The sequence below is a fragment of the Pterocles gutturalis genome, unplaced genomic scaffold (assembly GCF_000699245.1).
Source record: "Pterocles gutturalis isolate BGI_N339 unplaced genomic scaffold, ASM69924v1 scaffold4742, whole genome shotgun sequence".
NCBI classification, from domain to species: Eukaryota; Metazoa; Chordata; class Aves; order Pterocliformes; family Pteroclidae; genus Pterocles; species Pterocles gutturalis.
The window spans coordinates 34,508-38,981 of record NW_010107747.1 but is presented as its reverse complement, the minus strand read 5'-3'; positions in this window follow the sequence as shown (position 1 = coordinate 38,981).

Below are 4,474 nucleotides of genomic sequence, written 5' to 3'. Positions count from 1 at the left end.
GAATGCAGGACAGACTCCGGCAAACACAGGTGGGTGTTCTCTAGAACTGCCCTGCAAGTGTCATCTTCCCTGGTAGAAGAGAATAAAAACAAATTTTAAGCAGTGGATTTGCAGCTTAGCACATAAAACAGATGCCGGGTTTGCAGTCCAGGAATTATGCTCTGATGCCAAACTATTGCCTTTATTCTTTACCAAGAGGCGTTGAGCCATAGATTTCAAAAGACTTGGATTAAATCCTATATGAGGTTTATAAATTTATTATAGGGTTGATTATAATTTTTGCTGACACATGGTAAACATGTTATCGCACTTCCTGCTGGCTTGTTTCAATAGAGTCTGATTGCTCATGACCTCTTGCAGTGTTGCACAGAAGCAATTCTTGTTCACTGTGTTGCAATCATATTGTTCTTTTTTGTCCTACTTGTGCAGGATAATCTATGCTATCCTTGGAAGATTCAGGATGACCAACTTATGTGTAAGAGTTGATGTCTTCTGGCAAAATATAAAAGCAGTGGGTCTGTCCTGGAGTACTGATACTCTCTAGAGAGAAGCTCTTGTGGAAAACGTCTGAGCAAATATTTTAAAGTATATCCAATTTGTGGAAAGTCCCATGAGAGAATTGTACTCTTTTCCATTGAAAAAAAAAAAAAGATCAATCTTAGTGGAATAATAGTTTAAAAAAATGTGTTGATGGCATTTCACATTCTCATTACATGCACTTAGATCCAAATTCTGTGCCTTTTGTTTCTAGATGTCTGCTTTGACTCTCCTCTTAAGCTGAGCAGGAGGTTGACTCCTCAAGTCCCTTCCAACCCAGGTTTCTCCAGCTTTCAATTCTCAGGACTCCCCGAAATAAAATATCAGCCCCATTTAAAATACCAAGTTTAGCATAAAACCAGCAACACCCGCAAATTCACTTGTAAAGATAGTGCAGAGAGGCAATGCCAGATCACAGCTTCTCTTCTGGTTTTTTACAGCAACGCTACGGGGGAAAAAAGTTCTTTTCAAGGTGACCGATGAAGACTGGAGGCAGAACCCCCTCCCATCAGAGCTCCTGTGTTCCTGAGCTCGGCAGGTTCCCTACGGAAAGCCGAGGCTATGAACAGCAAAGCGCCCGGCCCCGCTCCTTGCTCGCTGCCCTGCTCAGAACCTGAATGCGCCGAGAGCCGAATCCCCGCCTGCCACATGTTACGCGGTTTGTAGAAGAGAGACTAAAATAAAATAAAATGCATCTGTGCTCAAGCTATTTGCGTGCAACGCTGACTGTCTCTTGCCAAGGCAGGAGACCGCGAGGGAAAGGGGAAGCTGGGGAGGGGGTGTGAGATGGAAGGACCCTCGGGGCTGTGGGTTTGCTGAGTGTTAGGTAAAAAAATTAGGATTTTCTGAATTTTTTTTTTTTTCAAATCTTTATCCATTAGGTCATTTTGCAATGCATAAACCATATCTGCCTTCAGTCTATCAAAGACACCCAAATTCCCAAGTGCTATTTTTCTTCCATCTCTTCTGCAGAACTATCCACAGCTCCAAAATCAAACCAGTTCAGCCCAAATGCGGCCCAGACCCTACCAGCAGCGTTGGTCTTATGCTCAGACTGCACACCATGCTGCAAACTGCTTCGGCTCGGAAAAAAAAAGCAAGCTCGGGGTTGTTTGTTTTCTGGAGATGCCAAAGTGCTTTGGAACCTGTGACTTGGCAGGAGGACGCTTCCTCCTCTGTTAAGACAGGTAAGTATATTTACACGGGACAATGGATCGGTTTTACCAGAAACCTTAAGGGTGAAGACAGTGGCTCAGTTAAAGAACCCGTTCATCCGCCTTGGGCTGACTTTTCTTCCCCAAGATGCAGAAGCGGTTGTGGATCCCCATGGCTGGTTTCTCTCGGGATTTCCTCCGCCCGCGGCCATGCCGCCTTCCTCCTGCACACACTCCACAAGCCCAGGCTCCCTAAAACACATCTCTGGGGAAATTGCAGGAGGGAGACAAGGTGAACAGAGAAGCCAACGTGCTGGCACCCAAAGGAGAGGTGCCTGGAAGGGCAGGAGGTGTAGGAAGGCGAACACACCCATGACTGCTGTGGCCAAACAAGCACAACTCTACCTGCAAGAATAAAAGCAAAATGCCGACAGCGGCCGGGGAAGCTGTGCTGGTGGGAAGGACACGGCTTGCAAGGGGATGTGTGTTTGTTCCCATCGAGGAGAGATCCTGGCTCTTCTCTCCACTCAAGGTCCCCACCAGATCACCCCATACAACAGCAACAGCTTTTCTCACCTCAAAAGCTGCACACTCATGGGAACAAAGGAGCTCGACTCCCTTAGCTGAAGGAAATGTACTTCCAAGGCTGGCTTTAAGATCTGACAAATTTGCCAAGTGTCCCGACTCCAGGTCAGGATCTCACTGCTCCCAGGCTCGGCAGGAAAGCCTGGAGCTGCCCTCCTGTTTAAGCTCATCCTGTTTAAGCTCATCAGCTTTCACTGAGAACAGACGAGAATAGCTTTGTGTGAGCCCCTAGTTAGAAGAAATTACTGCTTTTGCATCATTAGTGCAAGGTAAAAGAAGTTTAATGATTCATCCCGCGATACAAATACTTTCATCTTCATTAATTCTACTTTCTTATATGGTTCTATTTCTGACAACCCCACACTCCACAGGGAATTTGTATTTGGTCCCCCAACCCACCTGGTTCTGCCCAGCTTTGCCCTACAGAGCTATTCCCCTGTGGGCTAAAGATCTAAAGATCAGAAGCCAGGTCAGTCCCTGCAGCAAGGGGGGTCCCCTGTCCAGGATGATGGGAAACACGGTCACAGCTCAAGGGTGATGTTGCAATGCCAACAACGAGCAGGGGGGTTGGCTGGACCCTGGGGAACTCAGACTCAGACCCCATAAGGCTCGCTTTGTGCCGGGTGTAGGCACCTATCTTCAACCCAAGGAACCTTGGCTGCCCCAGCTCTCTGGGTCGTGTCCAAGCAGAAAGCCATCTCAAAGGCACCCAGCAGAAGACCTTCCATGGACCCAACCCCATGCAGCCCCCAGGCTCCTTCCTAAGGGAGCCAAAGGTGCCCTGGACCACGGCTGGGCGGCCACCCCTGGGGGGCTGCTGGGTGATGGCAGGGGGCAATCAGGGGGCAGATAACAGCCTCCAAGGGACAGCGGGGCTGGGATGGGCATTGGCTTCCCTGCTCTCGCGTGGGGCGGGGCTCACCTGGCAGTTTTTGGATGCTATTCCTTTAAGGCACAACAGGTGGAAAGGCCGGGCTAGAGGTACTAGAGTATTTAAAACAGGCTGGCACTGCCAGAGCCCTGTGTCCGGCTGGGCAGGAGGCAGGACACTCGCACTCCCCGAGGTCCCAGGGCTCAGCCACGGAGACACCAGCAAACCCAGGAGTGGTGGGTCTGAAAGAAAAAGCAAGAAATACAAAATAGTCTGCAGAGGGAACTCGGAGTGTAAGTAGTGCTGCTTCATAGTCATTCTGAAATGTGAAATCTTTTGTACTACTGCTTTGAGATGGGAAAGGAGAGGGATATAGGTCTTGGGACACTTTTAAGGACTGTTCGTCATGTGTGTGCAAAGGGAAACAGAAGTTCTGACACAGCCATGAACAGGGGTGCAGGTCTTGCTGGTGGGGGGAATGACTTCTTTTAAAGAAAGTCAGAATCATAGGACCAAGCTTATGATGTTTGCATTTTCTTCTCTGCAGTAGATTTTTAATCTTTCTTTTCTGGAAAAAAAAAGTTAATTATCATTTACAATATTTGCATTAAGTTTTAACATAGAAAATAACAAATGTTAGTAAATATTACCGTAGTAATCTAAACTGTTGCAACTCAGCCTGTGGTCATTGCAGCCTTTTGAATCACAACATGGAGATAATCGTCGGGATGCAGATTTTGAAATTTAAGAAGAGAATTGGTGCAGTTATGTCCTAAATGAGCTCTGGAGAGCCATGATATTTGTACAGTTAAAAGGAAGATAAATAGGTACTGAAGCATAAGTGAGTGGGATGTATGTGGTGTCCTAAAACTGAGATCAGAAAAAGCTGGTGGACTCATGGCACATCCAGACCATCAGCGAGGCGGGGGGAGCATTCTGCACACCTGAATCCCTGCTCTGCAAAGGAAAGGTTAATATAGGAGTTCTAACACATTTCATCTGAAGGGCTGAGAAGTGCCACTGCCTAATAAAAATTGTGCTGCCGGTGACAATCTGAGCACTGGCACTGTCCATCCATCCCGCAACTGTCCCCGTACAGACCAGGGCTGCCCAGCAAGTGCTGTTGGATCATAGCAAGTTCCTGCTCCTTGCAATAGGAGTAATATTAAACTAGAACAATAGTTTAGTAGTGTTGAAGTTGGTTTCACTTTCCAGCCCAAGAGACAAGAAACTAAAAGTAAGGAACAAATGAACCATGACACTCTTATCTGAGGAGCAACAAGTTGGTGCATCGGGTATCCAACACCTTAAAGGAACATAAAACGAG